The sequence below is a fragment of the Anomalospiza imberbis genome, chromosome 9, assembly GCF_031753505.1.
Source record: "Anomalospiza imberbis isolate Cuckoo-Finch-1a 21T00152 chromosome 9, ASM3175350v1, whole genome shotgun sequence".
NCBI lineage: Eukaryota > Metazoa > Chordata > Aves > Passeriformes > Viduidae > Anomalospiza > Anomalospiza imberbis.
In genome coordinates this window covers 24,855,985-24,874,275 of record NC_089689.1, presented here as the reverse complement: position 1 = coordinate 24,874,275, position 18,291 = coordinate 24,855,985, and the positions used below count along the sequence as shown (strand labels likewise).

Here is an 18,291-nt window from a genome sequence, read left to right as displayed (position 1 = left end):
CAGACAGGGAAGGGGGCCAGCAGCTCTGCTGCAGTGCAAGAAGTTTGGAGAAGATGATTCAGCACCTTTCCAGCAAGTCTGAAGACCAGCAACATCCTTGGCCCCACACTCCTCTCCCTGCTCTGAACTGCTGCTCTGCAACACAAAGCATCTACTTGGTCCAGTATGTCCTGCCTGGCCAATTTTAAACACATTTTAAAGACCTCCCTGTCAGCACCGCAAGACTGAAAAACAAAAGGCAGCATGCACTGCAGGTAAACATGTTAACACAGCACTAAAGTACCAGTAATTCTTTCTCCCCTTTCCACTTCTTTTACTTTTGGCTCAGGAATAGAGATTTTATTACCTTCAGTCCCCTGATTTTGTTTTCCTCCTTTAAAATTCAGAGATACTAAAAGTTGCATGTGACAGACATCCTAAATCCTACAGCTTGCTTTCCTATCACTACAAGCAGAACTCCATCCTACCTACAGGGAGAGTTAAAACATTTCTACATTGCTGTCAATTTTGTATAATACAGTTAGCAAAGTTTCAACTGAGCACAAATGAAGATGTTTTCAAAGATTTATGACTGCATTTTTAAAATGTATTTACTTGTAAATAATGAAAGGACCTAGACACTGAAGAAGTCCAGACTTACCAGAAGATTTACATGAGTTCAGCCATTTTTAATGTTCCTATGTATAAGCACAAAAACCTTAATAAAAAATGTGAACAGGGTCTTTCAAACAGCATTGCCTAATTTTAAAACAGTTGATGGATTTGCTTTAAGCCCATCTCTAATACAGTGTGCTATACACCTTGCACTCAGGCCAAATAATATCAATAACAAGAACAAAGATAAAAACCTGAAAGGGGATTAATGTGCTGATGTTTCCAAGCTTTGTGACAGTGATCAGAAAGATCTGGGGACGAGCGTGAGGTGGCTGGATCAGAACAGAGGTACAGGAGGAATCAAAGGAGACCTGTGAGCAGCATGCAGAAGGGTTATGTCTCCTGCAACTTGCAATTACACAGGAAGGATGCAGAACCAGGGAAGATACAAAAGAGAATGGAGACAACAGAGCATCAAGAGCTATTAATTGCCCAAATTACTTCTCGTTAGAGCAGCTGGCACTTACACACAGTATTTTAGTAGCAGCAGGCAGAAAGTAAATAAGTATTACAATTTCATACATGAAAAAAACCATTCCTCAGTAATTCCTGGGTAAACCCTTTCATGCTACCTATCCCCAAACCAAGGATGCTGGAAAGGAGAAAAAGTTTAAAATGGCTTTACTACAGAAACCAAGCTTATCTTGTGCTCCAAAGCTTACACCTGTATGTAAAAGTGCCAGGACTTTCAAGAAGCTTCCTGTGTACATCTGTTTTATTTTACCCTTTAAGAAATAAAGGTTAGGTAAGCTGCCTAAATAAGGCACCCAAATCTCGGGGATAAACAGCTCCCTCATGAATATGGCTCACACAAGTCTTTAGTGTATAATTTAGACTACAGAAATGACAATTTTATAATAAGGAAGACAAGGTAAAATACAGAGAAGGTAATGGGTATAAAAACCAGAACTGATGCAGTATTTAAGAGAAGAGCAATGCCAACACTGAACTTTCCACACTGCCACAAAAGCAGGGAGAGGCTAAAGAAAGACAACTGAAAGAAATCTGCATCTCCTCTTCTTGCCTCTAGAGTTCCTGGAGCTCATCTCTTGGGATCAGGATGACTCTAGCTTTCCTATCCAGTTCTCAGATTGTCATGCAGATTTATGATGTTCTTTAAACTTCTCTTTGCAAAGTGTGACATACCTCAGCAGATGATTTTTAGCTTCCTTTCAAGTAGGGCAGACAAACAATGGGTATTTTTAATACTGTCCTTTTAAAAAAAATTAAAAGATGCTAGTAGGTATAAAAGTTGCTCTGCAGCCTAGCCTTCCTAATAAATAACTTTATGTTACAATTACCTAGCAACAGATACTGGGCACTTGGGCTTCAAGGAATTTGTGCAGCTCAGCTGGAGAAGCTGGCAGGTTGGCACCCAAGAGTGAGTTCACTTCTGAGCTGAACTGCCTCTTCCACAGCCACAGCTGATTTGTTTTTTTCATTGAACAGGCAGGTAAAAGGTGAGGCAGCAGCCAGGCTGCTTGTGGTTCCTCCAGTCTGTGGAGAAAAGCTGCATGTGAGAGGATGACCTTTACCAGTCCTAGAGGCCTGTGTGGATGAGTTTACCTCACCTGAGGATACCCATCTGCTGGGCAGCGACTCTCTCCAGCCCTTTGTACAGGAAGTTCTAGGAAATGGGCACTTCCAAGGCACAGTTCATCAGTCCTGCTCTACAAATCTCTAAGAGGAAGATAAATCATGCTCTTCTTCACTGGCTACACACTAAGGAGGTCTCCAATGATCACCAGGGGAAGTCCAAGCAGAAGGACCACCTTTGGTCAGCCCAATCCCACCATAGTTTACCAGGTGATCAAAGCAGATGGTCTCCAGCTGACCCTCACCTAAATGAGCTTTGGCCACACTAGGGTCTCTTAACACCACAGTGCAATCCTTGATTTAACTCAGATGTTCATAAGGACAATAAGTACTTCAGTGAATAGCGATTCAAGCAAGGTAAGTTTAGCACAGACACACACCCACACCCAAGGCCAACACTCAGTACTCCCATAACAGCTACACAAAGCAGATCCTGCAAGACTACATTGGTCTGTACACAGAAAAAGCCTAACATCTTTGGAAGCATGTGAACAACTCATCAAAAGAAAAAAAAAAGGCAAAATTTATTTCATGAACTCTAGGCTAGGTAATCTTGCTTTCATAACAGAAGCTTTGATTCTGGACCTCCAAACACCAAAGCCTTAAGAAAAAAAAGGGTTCTAGTACATCCAATTTATGACTGTTTGGAAAAGCAACAATCACATCAAAACAGCTGCTCTGAAAACCTACCCAGCTACAGGCCATCACCCTGCAGTTTAAGAATATTTCACTCCATTGCCTGAACACATTTATATTCTTCCAGGCAGTTTTCCTGTTGTTTTATAAGGATTCCCCAATGCAATAACAAATGATCTTTCTTTTAATAGTATCACTGGATGTGTTGTAACCTGCACCTAGGGACACCCTGCTCTGCTCAGATAAAACTTAATTGTTCTTCTGACATCGTACAATGAAGGAACTTTAAACTCACATAATAAATGAAACAGTCCTCTATTTTTAACATTTTTCCATAGCCCCAATGCCTAAGAAAATTCACTTAAAAAATGTTCCAAGCAAGCACAGATAACCAACATAGACCTAGTGCCTAGTGTGCAAAAAAAAATTACTGTTTCTTAAAGGTGTCAAATAAAGGACAAGATTTTATTCTGCTGTGGTAGAGGGTCCTACTTCTGTGAGTAAAGGAAAGCAAGATATCAGCAATGCTGTGGAACATTTGACAAAGAATTTCAACTGCTGGCAACAAAAGGCAAAATCCCTCCAGCATTGGCACTGTGTCTTTCTCCAGACTACTTCCATAATTTTGTGCTTTCTGCCAAAGTAACAGGGTAGTATAGGTGCGCACCATAAAATTCTGTGGTTTGGAAGTGGAAATTTCAGCTCTTGACCTTTGAGGTTAATGGTGCTATTTAAATTTAAGACACAATGAAGCTATTAGCCAATTACTCCCACTGACCTCACTGTTAACTGGAACACTGTCAACACAGAAAATGAGGCCAGTTATTTAGGAGCTATCATCTGTTCAGGAAGTCACCCTCTTCAGCTGGTTGGGAGACTACCCCAGGCTGGAGGATGATGACATGGCTTTATCCATCTCTGCAGTTGTCACTTCTCAGCTGCCACATGGGCACAAAAACTTGGATGCTTAGGAAACTCCTACTAGCACAGAACATTCCTCAGCAACCTGAATGACTTGACACAAACATAGGTTTTATTTTCTCTTTCCATTGGCATCAGTCAGGTCTCAGTATGTTCAAGACTCTCCCATACACAGGGCCTGTGCCCACAGCACCAGGTATGAACACTGCCATGATAAGGACTGCAGCTCTGCACATGCTGCTGACAGATGCAGAATTTCCTCCAGTAATGAACTCCCTGAATTTCATCACTTGCTGTTCCATGTGGAAAGCAGAGCCAACCTCTCCTTCTGTATCATTAGGATCATAACAGTAATTTATTAAAAAAAAAATCTGTCAAAACTAGATGCTATTGCACATTTCATAAGCTTTTAAGTAATGAATGAAGGAAAAAAACATCTCACAGATATAGTCACATCAACTATGCAAACCAAAATAAGACCAGATACTAAAAATGAATGTTGGGAAAAAAACAACATATAAGTGTATACAGTAAAATCTTGCTCCAAATGCTTCCACAAGACCCAGATAGAAATAATTTTAAAAACACTGCAATCAAGCTTAATGGAGGCTTCACTTGATTCATCTATTTAAGAATCCAGAAAAAAAAACCCTCACAATTTCTACATAAGAGACTGCTTATAAGATTCAGATTAAGATGAACAAGCCAGATGCTCCAGTGTACCAAATTTGCTCCTCAGCATTTTCCTATCCTGCCCACCAACTCAGCCTCACCATTCTGTGAAAGGACTGCAACTGCTGAGCATCAGAGCTGACAGGTTAACAGGATGGAGGAAAAGAATAAGCACATCAACCAATGACATTCCCATACTGCAAGATCCCAAATGTGTTGTTCAAAACTACAAAAAGCAACATAACCTGGCAAAATTTCAAACAGGTTTCCAGCAGTGACCTGCAGAGAGCAACATGAGATTCTGGGGGTCAGGCAGGGAAGAAGAGCTGGGAGCATGGCACTGCCATGTACTCCCAGGGTTGAGTACCCTGATGGGTTTCACCTGCAGCCTCCACCACAACCCCAGTCCAGGTGCTCCATTTAAGCTCAGGGCTGGGGCACAGAGGGCAACACTCTGGCTTTTCAGTTTCTAAGTAGACCATTGTACCATTGAGAAAGTGGATGGAAAAACAGACAACAGGCAGTATAGGTCCAGCTCTTATCTCCAATATTCTATCACAGGTTGGGATTTTCATCAGTCAGACATTTGCAGGGTAAAACTAGTAAGATGCATGGAGAGGCACACAAGAAGCAAGTGTCTGTACCACACAGAGCATCCCAGTACTACAGATGATTTAACTCCATGGTTCCATGAAGTGTAGTTAGTTCTGGGTGTTAATAACCCTGATTCAGAACTGTTCAGCAATGTACTCTCATTAGCCAGACCATCTGTGTAAAGGGAACAACCTACGCTGTCACAGCACACAGAGCCTGGGGCTGACCTTAATATCTTCCCCCACATACCAGCAGAGGACAAGTGGAAAGGAATCTGGCATCAGTTTGTCTTTACTGCTGCCAGAGGAAGATATCTGGGCTAGAGAGGAAGTTTCTCACCTCTCCACTCACTCTGCCAGCTGTGGCAAATGCAAAGTGGCAACTGCTCTTCCTCCTAAGGTCCCACTGGTGAAGTGGGAAATTTGGTTGTCCTATTATGACAGGATAAGCCCAGTTTAGATATCACAGGACTCTGACTTATTGGGAAAGAGAGGCTTCACAGATCACGTGAAACAGTAAAACCTTCTGACATTATTCAGTCAGTGTAAGTTATCTCATGGACTGAAAAGCACCCACCATCACATGGAATTACATTCCAAATATAAAGTATTTGTTGCTTCTTGCCCCTTCCTCTGTATCACATACCTGCTAAGACAAGCTGCCTGGTGGACATTCCTGGAGATTCTTCCTACCCTGCACAAAAGACTGAGATCCTTGAGCTGACTCCTACAAGAGCAACCTACACAGAAAATTAATGCAGACCAGAGGAAGTACAGGACAGTAAGGATACATCCCAGCCCTGAGTGAAACATGCAGCAGCCATCTTTAAGCATGCTGAGGTTTAGTCCTCTCTTTCTAGGCACATCGTTCTTCCAGAATCTGCTTTTCTGGCCAACAAATATCATGCTTCCTCCTCAGAACAGAAAAAAGCAAAACAAACCAACCAGACCCAATCTGCTTAATGTGCTACTTACTTCCAGAAATGCCATTTTTTCCTTCTCTACCAATTTCTTTTCATCTTTGACTCCCTCCTTGCTTTCATCTGATGTGTTTATTAACTTCCTCTGGCTGGTGCCACATCCAGGGAGAGCTGCAGAGAGCAATCCTGGTGCTATTGCATGCACTCTGCTGCTGAGAGCCCAAGAAGAGCTCCAGTGAGCTCAGTAAGAGCTCCAGAGCAAACCAGAGTGTGCAGCCCTGAGTGACAGGAATTTGAGCAACTCTTCCAAGACATAATTAAAGCTGATTTCTTTAGAGCAGTGGAATTCAGCAATGAGTACATTAACAGAAAGCTTGGTATTGTGAACACCAACAAGCATCTTAATTCAAGCAAAAGTAAATTGTCTGGATTATGAGATGTTACCTAGGATGCCAGGAAGGGTATACAAAGTGCTTTTATCTCTTCTCATCATGACATGGCAGAAATAATCTCCCACACATTAAGGCTGCTAGCAGGAACCTTGTCCTGTGGAAACAATGCTTTTCTAAGGCTTCAACATCCAGTTTTGCTGTGCAATTCCCTAAGATGAGAGCATGTTTGACTTTGCAAAACCTGTGGTAGTTTAGCATCATTGGAAATTCTACCTTTCTGCTATCTATTGAAGACTTGCCAGTGGGTTAGAAATCTATTAAGCAGGGAACACATGAACAACAGACAAGCAGGGTAGAGAAAGAACTTCTCTTGGAAAACTAGGAGCTTAACAAAACAGAAGTTATTCAAAACCAGAAATACTTGAATTAGGAAGAACAATTAAAACTGTTGTTAAGTGACAGACCTGGATACAGGAGCCTGTATCAGATCACCTTTGCATCACATCAACTTAATAGGAAAGCTTCTCTTTTGACATACAAAGCTCCTCCAATAAAGGTTATTTCTTTTAAACAATATCCATTTTTCTATACCTTTGACAATTTGGAGTTCTGCTTAAGCAACAGCTTGGCAAAAGGTGACTTTACATGGGCTACTGCAACTAAAGAAACTGGCAAGGATGTCAAAAATGCATGAATCAAGATATCACAACTCATTAAAAGACATTTAGAATTATGCATTTGTAAGAAGTAAATACAAAAGGATATATAGTAGACATGATAGTGGAGAAGCTCAAGAAATCCACTGCTTATATACTGGACATAAGAAAACATTGGTATTTTATACCATAGTATTAAAACATAGGTATTTTATGGCAAGTGACTGTGCCTAACTGAAAAAGGCCTAAAAAATAAAGGAAAACAAACTAACAACAGCAAGATGCAATGACTTCATCTATGCAAAGACTCTTCAGCTATACATTGCATGAAAATATGGAGGACAATGGTTCAAATAAAGTCAACTGTGTTGGAAATAGTGCATGAAATCCCAGAAGTGATAGAACTACTAGCCAGTGAAGAAATTGAAAGGAGCCAAGTGGAAGAAATCAATCAAGAAGAAAAAATAAGCCTTTTTTTTAAAGGCAGTCAAGGGGCCAGGTAACAGACACACACGCAAAAAAACCCCACAGAAAAGTAGCTCTAAGTACAGCAAGTGATAAATTTGAAGATAAACTAGGAAGCTCCAAACTAAGGAATGAGAGCAAGCGGTGAGGGGTGAAAACCATTTTTCTTGTGCTGGAGAAAAAACCCCACCTTCTAATGCAAATGGATGAGCTGATTAACAAAGCTTGCAGAGCCTGTTGTGAAAGACGGGTGAATGGAGAGAACCCGAGGGAGACACTAAGAGCATGTAAACCAAATCAGGGAGCAGCTGACTGCATTCAGAGGGAAGAGGCTACAGGAGCACTCAGAAACACGAAAACAAGAATATGACCTAGGCTGCATGAAGCACCAGTAAACACACTGAAGTGGAGGGCAACAGGAGGCATCTGTTCAACGTGTTCTTCGACTGCTGAAGTGTCAGCAGTTTTACAAATACCACCATTTATTAGTAGTAGTTTTTATAACCAGGGGGAAGCACCAGAATGCTTATTTTTAATGAAGTCAGAAAAAACCCACAGAGAAACTACACTTGTTTTTCAGTACTAAAAACCCAACTGTTGAAAGGTGAGAACTCCCCTTAATTTATGGAAATCCCAAACACAATCTCCCATGCATTAACTTTAAATCTTTATGGAAACAAAGGCTGCATATTTTGTCTATTGTAAGGATACTGAAGTACTTTTTTTATAAAATAGTTTACTATGTCAATGAAATTGCAGATGCTTCTGTGCACTTCAGGGACTTCAAACATTGCATCAATTATCTGAATAAGTAATGAAAAGACATTGTGAATAAAATGGTTCACCAAGCCTGGTTCACAAGTCAATTGCTTTCTGAATCCAGTTATATACTGTAATATTTGACATGTTATTTCTTTTTGCAAGAGGTTAAGAGTTTTCTGTGCTTCTATGCTACACTTACTGCAGAGTTTGGAGAGGAAAAAACCTAACAGAATACAAAAGGCTGCAGGAAGGAAAACACTTCTGGATTCTCTACTACAACCCTCTTTTCACACAAAACAGAACAAAGAAGGTCACTGAAACCAGAACTTTGAAGTCCAAGCAAGGCAGAAACATGAAAAACCACTAGCAGATTGCTTATCATTATAGCCCAATCTAATACTTTAAAATTGCACCTTTGACAAACTGGACTAGGTGATGGTACAACACAGAATGTCTGTTTGTTGAGCTCCTGTTTCCAGAGTGTCTTTCTGGCACCTGGAAACAGAGCAAGCATAAGGCTGATTATCATTTCCATAACCCCCAAGGAAAACTATCGTGCAAGATGTTTGAGTAAGAGCAGTGCTGTTTGAAGGCAGCATTCATAAACAGAACAAAGACTAAACAAAAGGCTAAACAAGTACATCATAATTAACAACTACCACCAAACTTTTAATTAAGATATGTAAGAAAAATCAAGAAGGGCTAATTAAAAAAAACACCAGCATATATACTTTTTTAGAAAAATATGAATTGGTACCACAAAGTAAACAGGCTAATTAGAAGTGACCACAATTATTGTGCCACTGTTACTGAGTTTAGTCATGATTTTTCAGCTTGCTCTTTAATCCTACACCTTGTTTGAACGCCTCTGTTGTTTGAATGCAGGATTCTTCCATCAAATTATTCAAAAACTAAGCAAAAGCGACAAAAATACCACAGAGCTTTAACTCTGTATGGCAGGCATGTTTTGTCATTAGTTTTGAGACACACTCTTCTCTGCCTAGACAGTATCATTCTTGCAGGGCCAGAATTATAATTATTATACACTCCCCCCATTAATCCTGAACAAATCCACAGTTACTACAAATGGATCCTGATAAAACTGCCACATCAATAATGCTACACTCCACATGTTTTCCTTTTATCCAGGCAGCTAGACCAGTATAAGAATATGATGCTGTTTCACACAGATTTTACTGTTAGAGGTATCTACTTCCCTTAGGGCCAGAAAGCAGTTACAGATAATAGGAATCTAACTGGCAATATTAATGTTTTACTTCTATCCTCTTATATACTACCCTTTCATGAAATACATCCATTCTCATTACTTTTGCCATTCTTCAAAATTGTTACTAGGCTGATTTGAACAGTAACAGTTAATGCTGATAGAAACAAGCAAAGAAAAATGCTGACACAACCTGGAGTTATTTAAGAACTTATTTGCTACACATCTATTTCCAGAAAATTAACAAAAAGTTGCTGACTCCCAGCTGTAAAAACCCCAAATATACCTAGGGAAAAAAAAAAAAAAAACTGGGTAAAAAAGGCATTCCCACCCCAGCCCCTAATGCAGACAGCAAAGTGAGTTGCAATTAACAACTTCTGCCTCTCCCCTACAGGGTTGGCACTAAATCCAACACTCCATTTGGATACATGTTAACTCTTTGTGATTACCATCTTCCAGGTTATTTCTACACCCACACAGAACCCAAATTTCACTTTTTTAAAAAATATATCCTTACATTTAAGAGAAGTCTATAGCCTCCTAAAATACACTAATAAGGTAATCAAACTATCCAGGAAGAATTGGCTGTCATTAATTTTAAACTTGAAAATTTCAGGTGTTTCCTCCGTATTGAGACAAAAATAACAAGTCCTTCCTGCATATGGATAAAAAAAGTTAACTATGTTTCAAAACATCTTTAAAATTTAGATAAAAATACACATGCCTGTGACAGGTAACTCACCAGCAGTGCTGAAATGGAATGCAATCTCCATTTCCTCAGACTATTTCCAGGCTTCTCTACTGCCCAAGCTAGACAAGCACTTTCTCCCTAGTCTACACTTTTCTGTTCAATAGGTGGAATAAAGTAAAAGGCTTATTTCTGTGCAAAGTCTTCTTCCTCTGCATAGCAATAAGCCTCACACTGTAATTGATTTTTTTAAAGTGTCATTTAAATTATTTTGGTATGATTTATCTTTCCTTACTTTTTCCTGAAACATCTCAGAATATTAACAAGGAAATAAATGTAGTAATACTCCAACACCTTCAAACATTATCTAATTTAAAAATCTAATTTACTTTCCATCATTTGGGCTTCCTTACTCTTTCGGATGTCACTCAGTGTGGATAGTAAAATTAGACTATCAATTTCATTTTTGCTTTGAATGTGTTGCAGGCTCCACTTCTCAACCACTAGAACTCTCTTGTTTAAGGTTTCCAATACTGTTCTAGAATTTTTGAATTAAAAAACAGGGGGAACTACTGCTTTGTTTTCATTAAAAGAATTCTCAACTGCTCTCCCTGGCCCTTCTTACAAGAAAAGGCTGAGTGCTGGCACAAAACCAAACCTCCAATATACCCCTTAAATAATATTCTGTGGTCCTCTATTAATACAAGGAGATAATAAAAGTCTTAAATAGCACTGAGGGTGCCACTGGATACAACGGCCTTCCAATGACGCCAGTGGGAGACCTACTTAAGAACCAATAAACAAATTGAGCAAGTGATGCAATATGAGCTGTCCTGCTCTAGCTTTGGTGAAATTTAAAGGATGATTTATCACTGTAGGCAGCCTTGCTGCCAGCCAGCCTCCACAACCAGTGAGTCTTACTCAAAGCGTGCCATCACACTGAAAAAGAACTCAGAGAAAATATTTAGGGAAATCTATATCCTTTAACACAAATGCTCATTGATAGAATTTCCTTTGGAAATTTTTTTTTTTATACATGACATAACAAGTGAACAGAAGTCTAAACTCTATCCATGCCAACCTTTTAACACCTGGGAATACTTCATACACCATCAGCCTGCCGCAGGAAAAAAAAAATGCTATCAGCATAAAAACAGCACTAACTTCCAGAATAACTATTAGGCAATTAAAACTACAGTCATGGGTAATGACTTTAATTAAAAACACCTTAATTGTACTCATCACAGTAAACGGGACTGAGCCTGGAACTCGCATATGCGTCACACAGTAACACAGGTAGAGAAACACGGAGAAGCCACTGGAAGGTGAGCAGGTTTGGACACCGGGGGACGCCAGCCGCCGGCCCGGACACCGGGGGACGCCAGCCGCCGGCCCGGACACCGGGGGACGCCAGCCGCCGGCCCGGACACCGGGGGACGCCAGCCGCCGGCCCGGACACCGGGGGACGCCAGCCGCCGGCCCGGACACCGGGGGACGCCAGCGGGAGGGCCCGGACACCGGGGGACGCCAGCCGCCGGCCCGGACACCGGGGGACGCCAGCCGCCGGCCCGGACACCGGGGGACGCCAGCCGCCGGCCCGGACACCGGGGGACGCCAGCGGGAGGGCCCGGACACCGGGGGACGCCAGCCGCCGGCCCGGACACCGGGGGACGCCAGCGGGAGGGCCCGGACACCGGGGGACGCCAGCGGGAGGGCCCGGACACCGGGGGACGCCAGCGGGAGGGCCCGGACACCGGGGGACGCCAGCGGGAGGGCCCGGACACCGGGGGACGCCAGCAGCGGCCCGGTCCCCTCGGTCCCGCTCCCCTGAAGCCGCACCCCGCCAAGCCCCCGATGGATAAATTTTCACTCTAAAACCCCTAATTTAGGAAACAGTGCAAAATTACTTTTTCGTTGTTAAAAAAAAAAAAATAAGCCTTTTGATTAGAGCTAAATGAACGCAGGCAGCATCACCCAAACCGGTCCGAGCGCGGCCTCGCTCCCGGCGGCGGATTCACCGCCTGAAGGGGGAAGAAAAGGAGGGGGTTCAACCTCCGCGCCCCGGGAGCGCTCGCCCACAGGACAAGGAGAAGGCGGCCAGGCCCCCGCGCCCGCCGCCCGGCCCGCGGCTCCGCTCACCGCGCTCCGGCCGCGCATCTTCCGCCGCCGCGGGACAGCCACGAGGGGGGCGCGCGGCCGCACGTGGCGCTGGCGCCTACGGGGTCTCCCGCGCAGGCAGGCGGGGCGCTACGCAGCGGCGTGAGGCGGCGCCGCCGCCATGCTCCGCTGGCAGCGCTCGGGGGCCGCGGAGGGCGGCGCGGGGAGGGCTCTTATGGCGCACGCAACCCGCGGCAGCTGTGCGGGCTGCGGCCGCGGAGAGGGAACACCTGTGGGGTGCCGGGAGGGAAGAGCCGGAGCCGGGGTAACGCAGCCAGGAGGGTCCGCAGAGCTCCGCTCCCTCCCAGGTGGCTCCCGGTGTGGGAATGGAAACTAATGAGGCGCGGCGGGCAGGGTGAGGTTGGTGCTGATCTCCACCGTGCAGGTGCTTCCCCCTGTTTCTGACTGGGTCCGTGACCCTCGGCCGTAAAGATGCATGAGGAAGAACTTTCAGTAGGTTAAAAAGCCTCTTTTTCAATCAAGGCAAGGATAAGATGATGTGACACAAATGTACGATCGTGTGCCACAAATAGAACATTGTGGGAAGCTTTTCCTTAGACATAAGCTTTGTCCTATATTTTTTCAAACAGTTTATTTTCTTGCTGTGTAGGTCATTCTGAACATTAGGCTAAATTTAGATGAAGATGCGCCAGCAGTGAAGACAGACTTGTCTGAGGAAGCTGTGTTAGACCCACAGCCTCAGCTGTGTCCTGATCAGGAACCTGGCTCTGAAATTATTTACCTTTTTACTGACTTCTTTTGTTTCAGGTAGCTTGGCTAAAAGTAACAGAATCTCAGATACCTAAAGAAAATACCTGGAGTCTAAAAGAATTAGAAGCTTCTAGCTTCCAGCTTGCCTGGTTTACTTAAATGCTGCAAGCCATATATACAACTAGCATTAATTTCAAGGGTATTTCTACCACAGAGTGAGGCAAGACTGAACATCTCGAGCCTTTTGAAGATCTGTACCTGAAACTTCAAAACAGGGTCGAATCTCAGCTTCCAGTAAGGACGGCAGAATTTGTATTTGTTTATGCACTCTGATTTTCAGTTCTTTGTGTATAAATTTAGCTGTGGGTGGAGTATCCTGAGCCAGATTCCTCCCTATATGCTATACATACAGGATTACAGAAAGGCAGACATGATTCTGTGTTAGATTGACAAGGAATTGCATTTCCCAGCAAATGCTGGATCAGAGCCATCTGTTTCAGAAATTAGCATAGCAGCAATTTGTTTGTTTGGCTTCATCTGTCTATTAGTTTGGTCCAAATTCTCTTGTTTTGGAGACATGCTATCACATAGGGAAAAGATCTGTGATACACTCTGTGCAGGCAACCCCTACAATACATGAATTATTCTAAACAGAGGAGATATGAAATGTCATTGTCAGAAATCCAGACAAAGCTAAAGTAAGATTATTTGCTTTCCTGTAAACAAGTTTGACTTTCTCACAGCACTCTTGTATTAAATCATCTGCCCCTTCCTAGTGTCCTGGTCTCAAGAGTGCTTCTCTCCTACCCAAAGTAGTGTTGCTGTACTTTTAGGTGCACTGGATATTTTCCTTGTGTTTATTTTGACAGCATGATGGAAAATCCTTCCTGACTTACAGCCTCTACAACTTTTGAAGAGGTATTGATATTCTGAAAAACTGAGAAGTCTAGCTGCAAACAACAGTCAGGAAAAGGGCATCAATCCATTAAATGATAATTTATTAGACAACAGCTTTTCTAAAAGCATTTCACTTTGAGCTCTGTATACCCAAGAAAATGACATCTTGCACAGTTTTTTTATTTGTGGCATACCCAGGCTGCACTATTCAGGATTTCAGTTATTTGCCTAGAATTTTCAGGTCTCAGGAAAAAAAAAAAAGGATTATTTAATACTCCAGAAATGATCTACCATTTTATAGTTCCTGCTGGATCTGGTTACAGTGCAAATATTTCTCCACAGGTGTGGAGAAAGATCTATTGTACAACTAATGATCGTTACGTGGCATTGGCTTGATGATGCAAGTTTGGATTCAGAGGATATTCCTACCAACTCTTTAAAAATGTAACCAAAAACAGTCATAGGAAAGCCTTCTGTACCCTTGAGAAGTGTAAAGACCAATGTAGTTATTATGAAAAGAGAATTCAGGGTAGATCTGCTCAAGTAGGAAGTAATTGTGAATGTATTCTTATAACGGTATTCTTATAACTGGATACTGCTAATGCATGATTTAAAGACTACACAAAATAAAAGATTCCGTTCACTTTCATGTTACTTCATTTCTTAGTTACATGATAAAACCACCAACAAAAACACCTTCTAAAATAAGAACTTACTTTTCTCCTTCAGAAAAATGAGTCGTGTGTTGTAGGCAGTGAAAGTGAGGTGAAGTCTCAGCTCAGAGGCCGTGAGTGCTCATTCTACACCTGCGCTAGAGATCACCTGTGTTGCTCTGTGTCTCTGTCTCTACCTGAGCACCCTGCTCACCATTCTCCTCCCACCGCCCGCCCCGTTCCTTTGTCTCCTCGGAGCCACCAACAACGGGATCTGCTGGAGTTTGGAAACCTGGGCTGAATGGAGGGCGGGAGCTGCCAATGAGAAGCGCTTACCCAGGTCTGCTGAAATCTCAACACCCAGGGCAGAGATGTGCTCGCATCACCTGATGATGAAACGGCAGCAGCAGCCGAAGTCAGACAGTGACAACACCTGGTGCCTTCTCTGTGCTGTCAGAGCAGGGCGAGGAAATTGCCTGTTCAGAGGATGCTTTGTGAATCGATACACGAGTAATGCACTCCACGGTGTTTGGAACAAATAGCAAGTGTCAGAAGGAAATAGTTCTGTATTTTAAGCAATGGAAAGAGAGTGTAAGTGCTTTTCCAGGGTAAGTGTAGAAAGCCATTACAAAGCTTATCTTTGCAACTGACCTATAAAAGTTATAAACACATCAAAGGCTTTGAGGACATCAGATACAAACTTTAATTCTTCCCACAGTCAAAACTCCCATGAAGTCAATGTCCCAGGATCACTCTGAGTGTGTTCAGTAAAGCTAATGGAACTCAGACTTCCATCGACACCTTCATTCACAACTGTAATTTAATTCAACTTGCAATTTATTAAATAGTGAATTCTTGTGATGATTTTCTCTCTAAATCCTTGGATGTAAGGCAACAAAATTTTTCAGAATATAATTTCTTGGAGGTTTTATTATTACAGAATAAAAAACTTAAAAATGTAGCTGAAGTACTTTTTATTCAAGACAACAGCTTTTTCATTACATTTAGTAAGTTAAGAGGTTATATTTGTGTCACAAGTAAAGGCAGGCAAAATTTCTTCCAGGTAGAGTCTAGATTTTTATAGCAATCTCAGATCTTAGCAGCAAACAGCTTTTCTTATATTTTTGATATTTTTGTCCATCTCTAACCATAATGCATTTACTCAATCATAGCACCATGAATTTCAGTAACTGTGGCTTTTTGATTTTCTAAAATGGTGTGCAAAGATGTCCTTTACTGTAAATACTTAACGAGTTAATCTGATATCATAAGCTACCAAATACAGAGGGGATGAAAATGCCAGTGGATCCCTCGGAATGTTTTAGCCTTAAGGCTCCTGCAGGTTTTATTCGGATTCACAATAGCAGGAGTGGGAAGGAGGAGATAAATAAAACATTTGTTTCAGAAAGTAGGTGACTTTGACAGAACACTGATGTAAACCATGAAGCCTCACAGATCAGAGGAATACTGTTAAGAAGGGAGGCTGGTGAAGAACACTCAACACCAGCCCCCGAGTGGTGCTGATCAGAACAGTTCTGCTTTGCTTTTAAGTATTATTGCACCTTCTCTGCTATTCTGTAAAGAATTCAGTCGGTGACTCCCACTGATGTATCACAGTCACTCAAACATGTTTTTACACCACTCATTGGGTATTTTGGTAAAGGTCTAATCTCATTTGGATTTATTACGATTTATCTCGGATTAAGCATTTATCTGCTAAGGATTACGACCCATGCTATGGGGCACTGATGAACCATCAGGGTTCAGGAATGTCTAAGCACATTAGAATGAATCAGCAATATTATTTTTGACAGTCTTCACACATTATCTTTTTTCAATCAACTTTGCAACATTCCTACAGATAAGTATCTAATATTCCTTTAATATGGGCAGTAACCTGGAAAGCTCTTAACATCCAGTAAGAGCAAAGCTGCATTTAATTAGGAGCAGCTTAAAAGATCAGGCTTCAGAGCCACATGACTTTGTATTCACTCTGCCTTCAACTGTCAGTATAACTATTGATTTTTTTAAATACCAATTTAAATATTTTTTCTTAGTTTTGAAATGTATTTTGGTGAGTCTTCCACTGCTGTCACAACCTTCTACTTTTTTTCTGATTTGCATAGCCAGGAGTGAAAAAAGGAACAAGGATAAAGAAGACTATGTTGTTTATATCTTTCTGGACTTTTAAGATTTTTTTTTTCTGTTTGAAAATGTTTAAACTGCTTCCACTATGGATATACATGGTGCTGCACCTCAGGAAAAGTGCTAGATTTCTCATGGGTTTAAAAGAAGTTGTTCTGGTTTCAGTTTGTGGCAAAGCCACCGATGTATGCTATAGTTGCCCCAAAAAGGCTTCTGGCTATTTTCATGCTTAATCATTTTGTACATATATCATATCTTAGAAATTCCATTTTATGTTGTTTTAATTGCACAAATTTGGAGAATTCCAGTTGTCACTTTAAATGTGTATGTTTGGAAGTTTTCCTTTCAATTCAGATTTTTTTCTTTATGATGATACACACAAAGAAGGTTTAAATACTTTCTGGAAGTGTTTTATAATGCTGGAAATAAGACCTTGGATATGAAACTGCACAACTTAATGTGTTTAACCACTCTTGATAAAAGAATTAGGGAGAAAATATATGGTTCATTTCCAGTATACATTTCTACTATTTGCTAAATAGTGTCACATTTAGAATGTGCAGTTCTGTGACAAATGACTACACTGCAGTGTTATTGTTCATTTTGAAGATTGCCTGCAACGCCTGGTTTGCTAAGCAGGGAGTTTGCTGTGCAAATGTAGCTGTGAAGAGATGAAGCCCCTGAAAGGTTGTAAGGGACACCAGATTCAGTGTGTTTGACTTCACTATATGGAATAATGGAATTAAATTTTGGGTTTCACAAGAACAGTGCAAAACTCACATTTCTTTACAGTGTTGGGACGTAACATGCCCTTCTACCAATTTGTATCACAGTTTCTTAACCAGTTAATGTTTAGAGCTATGGACACAGTGATGTGTGTGAAACCTTAGCTCTCATTTCAGTTAAACAAGGAAAAGACTCAGCTGATGAAAAATTAGATGAAACAAAAGAGAAATGGATGAGCACAGAAAATAATTGATCTGCCATAACTAAAAACATTTATGAATAAGCTGTAAAGAGACATAATCAAAGACAAAATTAATTTTCAGTACTTCTTCTGAAAAACACTGAATAGAAAATCATCTGGATTCACAAGAGAAAGGTTCTTTGTCCGCTTTCACGTGAATATGTGTGCAAGGAGAGAAAAATAGTGAGCGAGAAGGGTATTTTCTGCTAATGGGATACATTAACGTTGCCATGGAATTTGGGATCAGCATGCACAGGGTATTGATCTGAAACCTGCTTCTGAGCTACAAGGATGAGGAGGACATGTTAATTTACTCACTTTTGACATCAGCCTAGAACTACACATGTATAGGGAAAACCTAAGGATGGGATAGATGGCAAAGGCAAACTTTGAAAAGCCTCTTTCTCAGAATCATAGAATCATTCAGATGGAACAGACTTTAGGAGGTTTTCTAGTGCAAACTGCTCAGATCAGGGTCAACGCTGAAATCACATCAGTTTGTCGAGGATGTGATACAACAAAGTTTTGAAACCCTGCAAGGATTGAGATTCTCTCTGGGCAACCTGTTTCAGTGCTTAAAT

At 41.6% G+C, this 18,291-nt stretch overlaps 2 long non-coding RNA genes across 2 annotated transcripts; both read left to right on the top strand.

Moving 5' to 3' along the window:
* Positions 1-12,571: 12,571 nt before the first annotated feature.
* On the top strand, positions 12,572-17,242 carry LOC137478710 (uncharacterized). Its single transcript, XR_011001749.1, has 2 exons — positions 12,572-12,645; positions 14,675-17,242. It is a non-coding gene; the product is annotated as an uncharacterized lncRNA (long non-coding RNA).
* Positions 12,733-13,268, top strand: LOC137478709 (uncharacterized). The gene is made up of 2 exons (XR_011001748.1): positions 12,733-12,790; positions 12,928-13,268. It is a non-coding gene; the product is annotated as an uncharacterized lncRNA (long non-coding RNA).
* Positions 17,243-18,291: the final 1,049 nt, after the last annotated feature.